The sequence below is a fragment of the Bos taurus genome, chromosome 1 (assembly GCF_002263795.3).
Source record: "Bos taurus isolate L1 Dominette 01449 registration number 42190680 breed Hereford chromosome 1, ARS-UCD2.0, whole genome shotgun sequence".
NCBI lineage: Eukaryota > Metazoa > Chordata > Mammalia > Artiodactyla > Bovidae > Bos > Bos taurus.
In genome coordinates, this window is record NC_037328.1 from 59,560,775 (window position 1) to 59,577,886 (window position 17,112).

The window sequence follows — 17,112 nt, forward strand, 5'->3', positions numbered from 1 at the left end:
ATGTTTCATTTATAAAACCCTGTTCCCATGAAGCTGAGCAGAAGGATGGCTTATAACAGAATTTTCTAGCCAAATTCTCAAAGGGCCCCCAACAGGCTTTCTCAATTTGTGGGCGCTGTCCTCTAACAATCTATTCCTTTTCAGACTCTCCTTGGAAACCAAAGATTTATGTCATTCTCTTCATATTTTAAAATGAAATTGGTCTTACAGAAAAAATAAAAACTGAAAGCTTGTCTTTATTCCAAGTACCAATGCTTCCTGGACAACACCTCATTAATATGCCCCAACAACTTTGCAGCATCCTTACCATGATTTGCACATTTCTAGAAATCAAGCTCAACATTGGCATTTGTGAAGATGAGTTGTGCTGAGACAGAGGCCTAAAAAAGGAAGGTAAATAAATACTCGGTTTGTCAGCTTATAAAGGGGAAGCAGATTCTCCTTATATTAGTGACTTAAAAAGGTCCTGCTCAAATTCCAGACTAAATGAAAAGTTACATGGACTAAAACCAGTTTTTAAAAATTACTATTCACTTAGTAATTCTGAAATGCTTTCTGCTCTTTGAATACATTCAAACAAGTAGGTATCACAGTATTTCACTGATAGCTTATCAAACCACAGAACAGAACAGGAGAACTAAATAAAAAGGGCTTTCCTAAGGGAGCTCCACGGTCATTGTTCTACAAAAACATATGAACATATTGCTATAAACTCATCTTCACAGGAAGTCACCCAGCTTAATAAGCACAGACCTGCAAGTTAATATTAAAATTCACTTTGATTTCAGCAGCAACAAAGCTGATCCAACTAGGAGCTATTACATAAAACCCTTATTGTCATATTCGTCATCACCACTCTCAATAGAGACCACTGCAAGCACCAAGAAACCCTCAGTTCACCTCAGGAAATATGCTGCTCAGACAGCCATCCCAATAACAATACAGTGGTGAGATGGCCCTGTTTATTTTATCAGAATGGCACTCCCTTAATTTTTCAATTCTCTTTATTGATGTCCTCTTTCATGTATAGGTCTATTAGATTCTACTTCCTCTACTGTCCTCCCAGGAATTGGTGCTTGCCAACTACAATAAGTTGTTTTGACAACTTGTCTAGCTATACAATACTCTGTTTCTTTCCCTCTGCAGTCTTTTTGGCTTCAAATGAGTGCCTTCAAAATATAGCAGACTATCTAACCAAACTATGCAACGGGGGAGGAAATCAGCTTTCTATGTGTAAGCACCAATCTGCCAAAACCACAATCTTTCCTGTGCCCAAAGTTATCTTTCCTTTTCTCTATACTTTTGTGGATAAATTCCCCTTGCTATCTTGTCTACCCCTATCTTAATAAGGAATGACTGCCGTGACTACCCCATCTAGCTTGCGCCATTCAGCGCCAGCACCTCTGCTCTCCTCGTGTGCTTCAAGAAGAGCTGATTAGCACTTTGCATAATTAACCTGATTAGCACTGTGCATAATCAAACTGATTAGCACTTTGCATAATTAAAAAGAAATAATAATAATAACAATAATAAGCACTAAGTAATATCAAAAGCTGTTAGTCCCACAGACCTTTGGTTACCTCCAAGATGAGTTCAATACAGCATATTTTGCACCTTCCCACTGAAATCTTTTAACTCAAAAGTCAAGAAACTAATTAAAATGCTTTCAGTCCATAGACCCATTATGATTCTTCCTATTCCTATCAGTTACCCAGATCATCTGTTCCTGTCCATGTATATCTGCCTCACTTTTAGTCTTGCATATTTTACCCTTGCCAAAATGGAAAAAATGTGCATATAAAACCCAACTGATGAAAAATATTTGGAATAAAGTTAGAACCAAGATGAATGCCGATTCTCTAGCTATACAATTCTCCCACACACTGTTTCTAGGTAATAACAAAGTATTTGAAAAGAACTAGACAATCTGTCAGGAAAATCTGACTCTGACACGTACTGTGTCACCTTGGTTAAGTCACTGAAGATCTCCAAACCTCAGTTTCTTCACTTGTAAAATAGAAATAATAAGTTCTACAACCTTAAGGGTTGTTGTGAAAATAAAATAAGACTAATTCAGGAAGATACTTTGTAAACTAAAATATAAGGTACAAAATATTGATGAGGTACCGATTCTGTCTCCAAATCTCTTATCCCCTAAATTTTATTTCATACCATGGAAACCTTACACATTATTAATAATAATAACAAAATTTTATATTTCTAGTACCTTAGAATTTAAAAGTTATAAAGTCTTTTTTTTTTGCATATTTACCTTATTTCCTATTCAGTAGCTGTGATTAAAATTTTAACTTGGAGTTACAATTTCACTTTAGTCATTATTGTACCCATCACAGCCCTCATTTGTGTTTCCACAAAGGTTAAAAATCAAGCTGTTGCTGTAAATTCATGAAAGAATAGAAGAAAATCCAGTATATTTCCATTAACTTGGGATTGCAACGTAGAGCACTATACAACTTTGCTCTTTTCCACTCCACCAAAGACAACCATCTGCTCCTCATGACTTTCAAGACTTATTACTTCAGTTCCACTTTCTTCTAAGAAACTATCTCAGACACTTTTTAATCAGAATTCTTCTCTTTCTCTTTCATTCCCTCATAATATTTTATCTGTAACTCCACATTGTACAATTTGCTGTGCATTAAGTATGGGTATGGCTGATTCCTCTAGAAACTAGGAGCTCCTAGAGAGACTACTGCTGCTGCTACTGCTGCTAAGTCGCTTCAGTCGTGTCCGACTCTGTGCGACCCCATAGACGGCAGCCCACCAGGCTCCCCCATCCCTGGGATTCTCCAGGCAAGAACACTGGAGTGGGTTGCCATTTCCTTCTCCAATGCAGGAAAGTGAAAAGTGAAAGGGAAGTCGCTCAGTTATGTCTGACTTTTTGCGACCCCATGGACTGCAGCCCACCAGGCTCCTCCGTCCATGGGATTTTTCAGGCAAGAGTGCTGGAGTGGGGTGCCATTGCTTACTTATTTTTGCCTCCACAATAACTGCCACAAGAAGTGACGCAGTTGTTTAGCACTCAACATCTTTGTTACTTGAGAAAACAGGACAGCAAAGCATTTTATTTTTTTCACTACACACTTATCATACAACTGCTATATATGCAAACCTGAGGAATTGCTTCAGTGACTGTCTTCTGAGGACTATAAGGATATTGACATACCTATAACCACTTTAGTGACTATTAAAATATTTAATGTATGTGATATTACATTTCATTTATTTATCAACTCATTCATTCTCTTAACCATTCAAAAATAAATAAGAGTGCTTACTAAGTGCTAAGCATTATGCTAAACATTTAATACAGCACTGAATGAAGTTCAAAAGGAACTGTGGGTTCCTCTCAAGGAACATATATAAGAAGCCTATGGTAGCCTTTAAGAGGCTGGGGTGGAAAAGTGTGAAAGGGGAACCTTAAAGCAGTCAAGGTGATCAGTTGCAAGGTACCCACCATGGAGCCACTAAGCCTCTATCCACCTAAAGGAAAGGAACCCAAATAAACAGTCAGTGTTTCTGGGCCAATCACCCATTTTACAATTCATTTAATTCAAGAAAGAAAATGCTGCTGTGGAGATTATTCAAGTCCAAATGTTCCTGGTGAAGGTGCTTCCAGTAATTCTGGGAAAGAAGCCAATCCTCTAGTTTTATATGTAAATATTTTAAAAACACACACATATATATAAGCACAAAAGAAAGGTCAGGAAGACGTAAGTCTTTTAAAATCTATTTTAATAATTTTTTTCTAAAACTGTCCACAAAAGTTTGGGCTTTTTTGTAGCCTTACATTTTCTTTTACACAATACACCTGCTTTTTTTTCTAAACTAAATATTTCTTCCATCTAATGACTCTCTTTATTAGACAGCATCTAATTTGCATACATTTACATACAATTTAACTGCTAGCTTGTGAGAACAAAGAAATGGCTCTGTATTGTACTGAAGGACAATACTCAGTAAAGGAAGGTATAAAAACCAACCAGCTCGGTGACTGTGTAAGCTCTTTGTTTCAGATATACCAGGCTCATTTCTTTTTTTCAAAAAACATTCCAGTTAAAAGGGGTAAAAATTATTTCGTCAAACAATGAAAGAAAGATACAGCACTACTTTGTTTAACTGCCCATTTCCTCCCCAACCTGGCCACTGCAATTCAGGGGTCCAAGTTCCCTGAATCTACTACAATTTCCTTTATTAGATTTGATGGATTCCATCCCTTCCCATATTTTTGTTTCGAATCTTATACCTAAAACAACCTGGGATCCCACTGTGATAAAGCTTTGTTCTGATGCTAATTTGTACTGCCACCCTCCCTGTTCCCCAGCAGATCTGGGAGAATACGGCATTCTGTTCTCCAGTGAACAATACATACCCTTACCCTTGGCAAGTTAACAGGTTTAACTGAGACTTCAGGCTTTTATGTTATGAACCAGTTCTTTAAAAGAATTTTTTTTCGGTGTCCACTGAGGAGTAGATGAGAAAAGAAGTCTTGAATACAGGGAGGGAGTTTGTGCTGGTGAAAAAGAAGTTAGAGGTAAGAGAGTGCTTGAGTCAACTGTTTTTCCACTTAGCAAGGATCCCTTTGTGAGTCTCCAAACTTCTCATTTGAAAGTGAATTCACATACTCTGTGACACAGGCTAAGTCACAAGTCACCTTGCCTCTTCTATGTGCCTCTCATCCTTGACGCATAGCGAGGAAGACTGGGGGGAGGAATCTTGAAGAGTCTAGTCAGGTATTTTGTAAATATTAACTACTGAAAACACGAGAAATAAGAAATAAACTGAAGTTACAACCAACGGAAAACAAACATGAGAGGGATTCAAGTTTTTGAAACCCCATATGTAAAATATCACAAAAAATACAATATACAAAAATACTTCAAAATGATAACAAGTGAAGCAAATATAAGGCAGCATTTAGGACAAATTGAAAAACATAAAGCTGCATATGAACCAGTGACATAGGCTTAATGGAAATATCATTTGTGACTGAGTGCTGAAAGTGGTCTGAGGAGATGTACTTCTTTGGAAATACATTTAATATCGCTAATTTGGCCTGTTTTCTGCATCTGATAATGTAGATTTACAATTTTAATGACCAAAAGAGGTGTGAACTTGTCAGGGATAAGTGAAGAAATTCTACCACTCTGTGGGGCTGCAGAATGCCCACATGATTTGGAACCTTCAGCAACCCAACAGATTGCACAATCTCTACCAGCAATCTTGAAGCATGTCTGCTTTTTCCACCTGGTGAGAAGAAGCCTGAGTTAGAGACTTGTATTAATGCTGGAGTGCTGGCATAGACCAAGTCTGCCAACTTCTTAACCCATAAGCAGTTATGAATAATGATAAAAAAAAAGTAGGACTTAAAAGAAACGTTTAGACACTGTCCTTTTAAAAACCCTGACTAGATTTTAGTCACTAGAATGAGTAAGCCGGAAGGTGCTGACACCCTGAAAAACCACAGCTTATTTCTAAAAAATGTCCTTAAACTATAGGGAACCTGCTCTGTCTTCTAAACTCTTTACTCAAATGGAAAAATGGAACAATCACCTTACGAGTGATCGTCAGTAAGTTTTACTGTCCTTTCAGAGATTATAAGTCTTGCAAGTTCTATTTTTGCAGCTCATTAGATCTCTTTAGTTAATATAAATTTGAGGTAGTACTTGTTTTCATGTCACGGAATATTATCTGTTGGTACCTAGCACCAGACCTATTTTCTATACTCTAATGCATTAAATTGTGCCTTGTTTATTTGTAAAGCATCTCTTAATACTTACTCAGCCAACATCCCCTGTGCTGGAGGTAGTTAAGATCCACCTCCCCAAAGCATGTTACCACGGTGACAAAGTAGTGACCTAATTTGCACACACCTGCTGGGTTAATTGGGCCAAAATGAAAGATGATATATATGCTTAAAATCCAAAACTGATTTTTTCCTCAAAATTAAATATTTGATTTTTTAAATTAACAGTTTCTAAAGCTCAGTAATATACTCCAGGTGTGGATTTGCCCGTTAATATACCCTGAATGTTTCATGACACTTGAGGAGCAAAATATATTGAGTAATGAATACAAATTTTTTAATGTATTTTCTGTGTGCAATGATTAGTATGAGTAAGTGGTCTCAATCACTGAATACATGAGGTATGCCTGAAGGGTCGGGTCACTGAGTCAAAGCAAATAGGAACGGGGGAACTATGGCAAGTTAACATGCAGAGTCTGAGCTGTCTCCAAAAGTGCAAGTTTGCTTTGGAGAAAGCTGCTCTCCAAAGCCTGCAATAGCCTCCCACATTTCTTCAACAAAAATGGCTCTCACCTCTGCTTCACCTCTTCCCACCTCTTTGTACTCACCCTTCCCAGACCACTGAGAGCTTTTCTGTGAACCACACAGAGTTATACCAAGAACTGATAGAATATGAGCAAAAACAGACACTATGAGACTGCTTCTGAGGCCACAGCAATGTGTAAGTGGTATGAAGTGAAGTGAAGTGAAGGTGCTCAGTTGTGTCCAACTCTTTGCGACCCCATAGACTGCAGCCTACCAGGCTCCTCTGTCCACGGGATTTTCCAGGCAAGAGTACTGGAGTGGATTGCCATTTCCTTCTCCAGGGGATCTTCCCAATCCAGGGCTCGAACCTGGGTCTCCCGCATTGTAGACAGACGCTTTACCGTCTGAGCCACCAGGGAAGTCAGGGAAGTAAGTGGTATAACTGAATGCATTAAAAACTTGAAAAATGTGTATCTTTAACTCAAGTATTCTACATATAGTAACTTGTGCTAAGGACATAATCAAGGATGTTCATAAGAATGTGTACACAATGATATTAATAAATAGGTTATTTGTAATAGAGAAAAACTAGAAGCAACATTAAGTCCAGGAATAAGAAATGGACTAAATTAATTTAACACATCCACTGTATGGAATATTATATAACCAAAATGAAAATCATGCCAGAGAAAAATCATTTATTAACAGAAACAAATGTTCATAAACACAAAGAGTGATTTTATTGTCTTCTTTCTGCATTTTCATGTTTTCCAAATAGTTTTACTATGATGCTCTGTTACTTTTATAATGAAAAAAAGAGAATAGTCTATTAAAAATAAAGTGAAGGGTAGGAAAAAATTAAGTTGCATTTCTTGACTCCTCTCCCTCACAGATTCACATTTCATCTGTCCTTACTTCTCTCCCAGGTGGCACAGTGGTGAAAATCCACCAGCCAATGCAGGAGAGGAAAGAGACTTGGGTTCAATCCATAGGTCCAGAATATACCCTGGAGAAGGAAATGGCAACTCACTCCAGTATTCTTGTCTGGAAAACTCCACAGAAAGAGGAGCCTGGCAGGCTACAGTCCATGGAGTCGCAAAGAGTCAGACATGACTAAGTAAATGAGCATGCACACATACTTCTTTCCTAATCAATTTTAGTCATAAATATAATAGACGTTAAACTGAATATGGGCTTCCCAGGTGGCACTAGTGGTAAAGAAGCTACCTGCCTATGCAGGAGAGATAAGAGACACAGGTTCTATCCCTGGGTGGGGAAGAGCTCCTGGAGGGTGGGGGGTCGGGGGGGCATGTCTACCCAGTCCAGTATTCTTGCCCGGAAAATCCCTTGGACAGAGTAGCCTGGTGTTCTACAGTTCACAAGGTTGCAAAGAGTCAGACATGGCTGAAGTGAATTAGCGCACGCACATGGAAACTGAGTATTGTTCTTTTATTGACAAATATTCAATTTTATAACTGAATGGCTCCTTTACTTATTTACAAACCATACAAAGACGTCAGCTATCAGAACTCTTAAGAGTCCAAGCTGCTTTGCAAGCTTACAAAAACCATTCAAAGTAATCGCCTTTTAAGGATGACGATGATTTGAAGTGAACTTTTCAAGAAACAGATACATTTATTCATCACCAGGCTACTACGTCCTGCTTAAATTAGAACATTTACATTTTTATTTTACTTGTACAGCTATAGATTCTTACCGAGAAGTAAGTGCTTTTCCTAAGTAAAATTAACATTACCATATGAATTGAAATTGCTGTTAAAAGTGTCTTGCTAGGGGTTTGATTTATTCTATGATACTCTCACTGATTCAACCATTCCTTAGATTATCTAAATATAATAATTTATTCTCATAAGTAAAAAAGTTTATTGGGATTTTTGTATGTCATAAACAATAGACATTAGTGATTGATAAAGAAAAATAGGTCAATTTTGACATTTCAGTTCTCACTCTGCCAATTTTTTTTTTTTTTTTTAATCGAAGTGCTGAACTCTGCCTTTCTGAGGTACTCAGGGGCCAAAAAAAAAAAAAAAAAAGAAAGAAAAAACTCAGTCTGTTTTTTCAAGTGATACAATAAAAAAACATTTATTTTAATTCCCCCAAATATATTAATATTTTTTTAAATGTAGTATACAAAAATAAAATTTTGTTGAATTAAGGATATAAAGTTTAAAAGAGACCAAATTACAAACGTCCTAGAAGAAAATATGGGTAATTTTTCTGCGAATTTTCCTACATCATAAAGGAAATGATTGATAATGCTGGTATGTAAGAAGACCATAACAAAAGTCAAAAAGTAAATTAAAAGCTGAGACATAATTTAAAACCTAATATGGTTATTTTCCATATATGGGGAGGTTATACAAATCAATAGAAAAAATAAAACAATAGAAAAATAGGAAGCATTTAACAGCCACTCACAATTTTGACAGCAAAATTTTTAAATGGTGTTTAGCTCTACTAATAAATAAATAAATACAAATCAACACAGTGATTAAATATCATTTTCTCTTTTCAAATTAGAACAAACATTTGTTAAAGCCAAGTATTGATAAGGTGAAAGAAAGTAGGTATTCTCCTACACTGTTGTTAGAAGTATATATTAGAACTATGTTTTTAAAAGAAAATTTGTAAAAGCTATCAAAATGTTAATTACAAAAGTATACCTAGGAAATTATTTTATGAATACTTTAGAATGGGTTTCCCAGGCAGTGCTAGTGGTAAAGAATCTGTCTGCCAATGAAGGAGACACAAGAGACACATGTTCAATCCCTGGGTCAGGGATATCCCCTGGCAGCCCACTCCAGTGTTCTTGCCTGTAAAATTCCATGGACAGAGGAGGCTGGCATGCTACAGTCCACAGAGTCAGACACGACTGAGACACTGTGCACATACATTAGAATAATTAAAAGATGTATTTAGAAGGCTGTTTTTTGTAATGTTTTTTGAAGAGGGAAAAAATTGAAAATAACCAAGTATCCACAAATTAGACCATGGTTAAATACATTTTGTTACACTCATAAAATGGCAATATTATGAAGCTATAAAAAAGATGACATAGCATAATATACTATAATATAAATTCTATAAAATCTCTAAGATACAGTACTAAAAAGAAAGCAAAATACAAACAAAACCAAAATGATGTGACTCTTGTTCATTTTTAAAATGCAGGTATATAGGTACATTTTCGTACACATACCCTTGAATCTGTCTATTTCTAGTAATAGCACTTTAAGTCGGTAAAAACATATTTCTCATTTTACATCTTTGTGTGCCATTTTATTTTTAAAAATTTTCACCATGTGCATGCATTTTAAAAATAAAGATAGCAGAAAAATTGTTGTAGATGGTGAAAAGTGAAGCAAAATTGGTGAAGATGGAAGTAAAGAGTACTGCTTTACTCAGTTCTTCATTCTGCACTTGTCTAGTCCTATTCAATTTCACTGTGTTTCCATTTCCTCATCTGTAAATCACTAGATTATACTAAAAAGATAATGCAAATTTTCTTACAGATCTAACAGTTTATACTTCTAAGTCTTAATGATATAACACAGAAGAGGACAGCAGAGAATGAGATGGTTAGACAGCAACACTGACTCAAGGGACATGAATTTGAGCAAACTCAGAGAGACAGGTGAGCCTGGTATGCTTCAGTCTATGCAGATGCAAAGAGTCAGAGATGGCTTAGTGACTGAACAACAACAATCTAATATAGAACAGTGGGAGATATGTTTGAGATTTAAATATCTATTTTGAGCATCTGTAGCTACTACAATGAATAAATATCTATTTGGTACTTTGTTGATGGACTGTAATCATGTCTTCATGACAAAAGGAAACAATGTGTGTGATGAAAATCTTCATAAGCTGGAAAAACTAAATAATATCTTAAATACTATACTCACTGGGCAAGTTGTGCTTCTAGGTCTCCACAGTTTAGTTCTGCAAAGGTATTGAAACACACCAAATGAGACTAATGAGGAATGTATTTTTTATATAATTCATTGTCAACTTTTAATATTGGCCCTGGTGTGTGTGTGCCTGATAAGTTGCTCAGTTATGTCTGACTCTTTGCAACCCCATGGACTGCAGCCCACCAGGCTCCTCTGTCTATGGAATTTTCCAGTTAAGAACTAGAGTGGCTTGCCATTTCCTACTTCCGGGAATCTTCCCGACCCAGGGATTGAATCTGCATCTCTTGTGTCTCTTGTATTGGCAGGTGGGTTCTTTACCACTGTGCCACCTGGGAATTCCCATTGGCCCTGGAGTTTTCTTGAATCTATTCTTGATATATACTTTCAGATACACAACTTGAGTAGAACAAAATTTCAAAATTGGTTTACAATTCAGGTATATATTATCACAAATGCTCTTTAACAGGTTTGTGATTTTCTATGACAGTATAGTGCATGCTTACGAGTTATAAAAAACGTAATTGGTATTTTTTTATTTATGGTATTTGAAGCTTCAGTATGATAATGGCCTTCTTCCATTACAACTTAATATTCTTGACACTTGGATAGCTGTTTGTAAAAGCAAAATCTCAGTCATGGTTGGATGACAAATTGAATGGTTAATTCAGTTACATAGTAAAAATTGTGCACTGTAGTATTTCTGAAAAGGAAGTAGCTCTTGCCTTTATTTTTGGTTTCTGTTATCAGGATAAAAACAAACCTACGGGAATTTGTGTGATAATATTCAACGGTATAACTGCTAACAATATGTATTATCAATCACACCACAATTTGGTTTATAAATTAGAATGTACATAAAGTCTATCAACACAGTGGTAAAGAATCCGTGTGCCAGTGTAAGAGATGTAGAAAATACCAGTTCGCTCCCTGGGTCTGGAAGATCCTCTTAAGAAGGAAATACACTCAGTATTCCCGCCTGAAGAATTCCATGGGCAGAGGAACCTGGCAGGCTACAGTTCATGGAGTTGCAAAGAGTCGGACACGACTGAGCATGCATGAATGCAAAGCCTATCAAAATTTATACTGAGAGGTTCTTAGTTTCTCTAGTTAAAAAAATGTAAATCTGCTCATCAAAAACCACATTTCTGGAAGTGTTATTCTGCTCTATTTTTCAAATACTCACAATAGAGTGTGTATTTCATTGTGCAGTTTTTCATACAGTATCATCCTGGGTCCTGGTAATACTGTCATCTGTTATAGCAGCAAGCAATGGGCAATAATAATGCCCTGAGTGTAATGTTGATTAGACACATTAAACTCAGAAAAATTCAAATTTCATCAATTTCAGTAATTTACTACCACATATTCTTATCTAGTTTTGGATAAACAATTTAATTTTGAATGAAGTATGTGGAGCAATTCCTGCTTGAGAATGAAGGTAAAGATGAGAAGAACAGATTTCTTGTGTGCAGTTCAAATGGAAAGATAACTGTGTTGTGTGCTTAGTTGCTCAATCCTGTCCGACTCTTTGGGACCCCATGGACTGTTGCCACCAGGCTCCTCTGTCCATGGGGATTCTCTAGGCAAGAAAACTGGAGTGGGTTGCCATGCCCTCCTCCAGGGGATCTTCCCAACCCAGGGGTCGAACCCAGGTCTCCTGCATTGCAGGTGGATTCTTTACCATCTGAGCCACGAGGGAAGTCCAAGAATACTGGAGTGGGTAGCTTATCCCTTCTCCAGGATATCCTTCTGACCCAGGAATTGAACTTGGATCTTGCATTCCAGGCAGATTCTTTACCAGCTGAGATACCAGGGAAAGATAACTACATATTCCTAAAAAGTTATAGCTTAACCTAATTATACAGAGAAGGACGTAGCAACCCACTCCAGTATTCTTGCCTAGAGAATCCCATGGACAGAGAAGCCTGCTGGACTGCTGTTCATGGGGTCACACAGAGTCAGACACCACTGAAGCGACTTAGCATGCATGCATGCATTGGGGAAGGAAATGGCAACCCACTCCAGTATTCTTGCCTGGAGAATCCTAGAGATGGAGGAGCCTGGTGGGCTGCTGTCTGTGGGGTTGCACAGAGTGAGACACGACTGTAGCGACTTAGCAGCAGCAGCAGCCTAATTATAAGACTTCCCTGGTAAAGTAATCTGCCTGCAATGTAGGAGATCTGGGTCTGATCCCTGGGTTGGGAAGATTCCCTGGAGAAGGACAGGGCAACCCACTCCAGTATGCTTGCCTTAAGAATCCCCATGGATAGAGAAGCCTGGTGGGCTACAGTTCATGGGGTCACAAAGAGTTGGACACGACTGAGTGACTAAGCACTAAGCACACAATTATAAGTCTAATAGTTCAAAAAAATTAAATCTAAGGAAATTCCATTTGATTTTCCATTTTCATTTATGGCCTTCATGTACAGAAAAAGAGGAAAGGGTATGATATTACTCCTAGAAAAGATAATTTGGCAAAGGGAGAAATGATCAAGAATTTGTGTGGCTCCTCTACTAACCCTTGAGATAAAAGCAGGTGATGGAATTAATAAAGGCAGCTAAGAATAACGATAAATCTAGTCCATCTCCTTGTAGCTTAACTAACTTTGGCTTTCACAAACGAGAAGTTTCTAAGATTTTAGGAAGAAATAGTTAAGCTTCTTTAATCCATTCCTGAATGCTTATTTTTTCTGTGTTCACTATCAGGATGAAGAGGAGGGTCAACTGGATGCCCTTGAAGCAGACATTTTAATTTTACATTTTTAATAGTGGACAGACAGGACACATATCCCCTTACCTGACTACTCTAACACACACACACCTTGTGCGCACAACACTTAGAAACCTATAAGAATTTAGAGATCAAATTTCTTGTGCTCCAGATTTTTCCCTGACTGGCTTCTTTATATTTTCCTGCTCCTAGTTCAAGCGTTATTTCCACAGGAAGTCCATCAATGACCCTCTCCCCTTCCCCAGCCATTCTTGTTTTTGTTTTTGTTTTGTTTTTTTCCTATTGTACTCCCTAAATAGCCTATAGTGTTTTCTGCTCAGTCATTCAGTGATGCCCAACTCTTTGTGACGCTATGGATTGTAGCCCAGCAGGCTCCTCTGTCCATGACAAGAATACTGAAATGGGTTACCGTGCCCTCCAGGAGATCTTTCAAACCCAGGGATCGAAACTGCATCTCTTGCATCTCCTGAATTGGCAGGCAGATGGTTTATCTCTGCTCCACCTGGGAAGCCCCTCAACTTCTAGTACCAATTCTAAAAACTTACTATATGCCCATTGTATTACTAAAAACCACGAAATCCTTGTATTAGCAGTAGATCCTGGGAAATTCATATTGCATTCTCGAAGAGGCAGAATTTCATTTACAAGAGGGACATCTAGTAATTCCACCCTGGATGGAACAGCTGCTTTCTAGACATATCTTATTAATTTCTCTTTTTGTTTCCTCCCATACACACATAATAGTCAGGCAAGAGTGAACATTGACAGTTTAGGAATCAGTGAAATAAAATGGACTGGAATGGGTGAATTTAATTCAGATGACCATTATATCTACTACTGTGGGCAAGAATCCCTTAGAAGAAATTGAGTAGCCCTCATTGTCAACAAAAGAGTCTGAAATGAAGTAGTTGGGTGCAATCTCAAAAACAACAGAATGATCTCTGTTCATTTCCAAGGCAAAACATTCACTATCACAGTATCCAATCATTAATGCTGAAGAAACTGAAATTGAATGGTTCTATGAAGACCTACAAGACCTTCTAGAATTAACAGCAAAAAAACATGTCCTTTTCATCATAGGGAACTGGAATGTAAATTAGGAAGTCAAGAGATACCTGGAGTAACAGTCAAGTTTAGCTTTGGAGTACAAAATGAAACAGGGCAAAGGCTAACAGTTTTGCCAAGAGAACGCAAAGGAACCAGAGATCAAATTGCCAACATCAGCTGGATCATTGAAAAAGCAAGAGAAATCCAGAAAAACATCTACTTCTGCTTCATTGACTATGCCAAAGCCTTTGACTCTGATCACAACAAACTGGAAAATTCTGAAAGAGATGGGAATACCAGACCACTTGACCTGCATCCTGAGAAATCTGTATGCAGGTCAAGAAGCAACAGTTAGAACTGGACATGGAACAATAGACCGGTTCCAAATTGAGAAAGGAGTATATCAAGGCTGTATATTGTCACCCTGCTTATTTAATTTAATTTATTTAACTTTAAACCATTCAAAATCCCAGACTGGATGAAGCAAAAGCTGGAATGAAGATTGCCGGGAGAAATGTCAATAATCTCAAATATGCAGATGATACCATCCTTAGGACAGAAAGTGAAGAGGGACTAAAGAGCCTCTTGATGGAGATGAAACAGGAGAGTGAAAAAGTTGGCCTAAAGCTAAACATTAAGAAAACTAAGATCATGGCATCTGGTCCCATCACTTCATAGCAAACAGATGGGGAAATAGTGAAAACAGTGACAAATTTTATTTTCTTGGGCTCCAAAAGCAATGCAGATGTTGCTGTAGACTTAAAATTAAAAGATGCTTGCTTCTTGCAAGAAAAGCTATGATAAACTTACTTTGCCAACAAAGGTTCTTCTAATCAAAGCTATGGTTTTTCCAGTAGAAATGCATGTATATGAGAGTTGGACCATAAAGAAACCTGAGCACTGAAAAACTGATGCTTTTGACCTGTGGTATTGTAGAAGACTCTTGAGAGTCCCTTAGACTTTAAGGAGACCAAATCAGTCAATCCACAAAGGAAATCAGTCCTGAATATTCATTGGAAGAACTGATGCTGAAGCTGAAACTTCAATACTTTGGCCACCTGATGTGAAGTACTGATTCATTGGTAAAGACCCTGATGCTGGGAAAGATTTGAAGGCAGGAGGAGAAGGGGACGACAGAGGATGAGCTGGTTGGATGGCGTCACTAACTTGAGTTTGAGCAAGCTCCAGGAGTTGGTGATGGACAGGGAATCCTGGCGTGCTGTACTTCATGGGATCACAAAGAGTTGGACACAAAGAGCAACTGCACTGACTGACTGATACACACGTACTGCCATCCTCCTGCCATCTTAACTCATGAGTTACAGCATCTTGATCTTCTTGCTCAGAGCAGTATTTCCACTGCCTGAAACTGGGTCTGATGTTCACCACCATAGAAGCTTGATCCATACCAAAAAGTAATCTGCAATTTAGCAGAAAGATACTTTTTTTCTCTTTGGTCCTTATAGCAATAGGAACAAGACATATTAGAAGAGTTCATTCAATTAATATATTTTGGAAGCAAATCATAATTTTGTATATCAAAATCACTTTGATATTTAACTATGTTACTATTTCAGAGATTACTTTTCATTTCTATTTAATCTTTATTTTTTTCTGGCAGGGATATCTAGTACCTACTTTTAATTCTGTCTGTCCTTTGAGCATACAATTATATTATCCAGAACAGAAGTACAGCAGAGGAGCTCCAACTTGTAAGAATCTGTCCAGTAGATAAGACGTAATTATATATTTTTTAAAATTCAAATTGTTGGCCTATTGAGTATTTGTAAAGAAAACACACCTGTAATATCACAAAATCATGAGTTGGAAAGGACCAACAAATGCTTCCAATTCTATTGCAATTCTCTCAGGACTGGCTTTACTTTCTGCTCCCTCTATTTAGTCTTATCTAATAATACTTCTCACTTACATTTTCAGCGTAAAAATATTTCAACCCTTTGGAAACTGACTTGGGAGAAGTATAAAGAATGCAGGTTTTGCACTTGAATAGAGTTTAGTTTAAATTCTGTCTCAGTCACTTACTGGCTCTATCAGGTTAGATATTAACCTCTCTGAGCTGAGTCTTGCTTTCTCAATTAAGTCCTGGATGCTCATAACTTCCAGTTATCACTTAATGAAGGTGTATTTTTATACAGCCAGATTCATAACACTCTAATAAAGATCTTGTCTTATCTCATTGCTACAGTAAGCTGTTATTTAGTGCAATGTTCTTTGTCACTCTATGACACTAAATTTTAGGTGCATACTTGGCCTATAATATCTTGATATCACTACGAAAAAATTTTGTAACTAATAATTTATGTCATGAGTAAAGAGGCTTTACAAATAGCTGTGAAGAGAAGAGAAGCAAAAATCAAAGGAGAAAAGGAAAAATATAAGCATCTGAATGCAGAGTTCCAAAGAATAGCAAGGAGAGATAAGATAGCCTTCCTCAGTGATCAGTGCAAAGAAATAGAGGAAAACAACAGAATGGGAAAGACTAGAGATCTCTTCAAGAAAATTAGAGATACAAAGGGAACATTTCATGCAAAGATGGGCTCAATAAAGGACAGAAATGGTATGGACCTAACAGAAGCAGAAGAGATTAAAAAGAGGTGGCAAGAATACACAGAAGAACTGTACAAAAAAGATCTTCATGACCCAGTTAATTACGATGGTGTGATCACTCACCTAAGAACCAGACATCCTGGAATGTGAAGTCAAGTGGGCCTTAGGAAGCATCACTATGAACAAAGCTAGTGGAGGTGATGGAATTCCAGTTGAGCTATTCCAAATCCTGAAAGATGATGCTGTGACAAAGTGTTGCACTCAATATACCAGCAAATTTGGAAACCTCAGCAGTGGCCACAGGACTGGAAAAGGTCAGTTTTCATTCCAATCCCAAAGAAAGGGAATGCCAAAGAATGCTCAAACTACCACACAATTGCACTCATCTCTCACACTAGTAAAGTAATGCTCAAAATTCTCCAAGCCAGGCTTCAACAATATGTGAACCATGGACTTCCAAATATTCAAGCTGGATTTAGAAAAGGCAGAGGAACCAGAGATCAAATTGCCAACATCTGCTGGATCATCAAAAAGACAAA

General features: G+C 37.4%; 1 protein-coding gene across 20 annotated transcripts in view; it reads right to left on the reverse strand.

The window, feature by feature from the left end:
• Positions 1–17,112, reverse strand: part of ZBTB20 (zinc finger and BTB domain containing 20) — an 862,801-nt gene that overhangs the window by 608,849 nt on the left and 236,840 nt on the right. For 3 of the 20 annotated variants that reach the window (XM_059890164.1, XM_059890135.1, XM_059890162.1), the window contains one exon: positions 10,219–10,255. The exons of 16 other annotated variants lie outside the window; for them this stretch is intronic. The gene's annotated coding sequence lies outside the window, so the exon portion shown is untranslated. Of the gene's footprint in view, positions 1–307; positions 381–10,218; positions 10,256–17,112 lie in introns of all 20 variants that reach the window. One more of the 20 variants, XM_059890145.1, reaches the window with a different exon arrangement.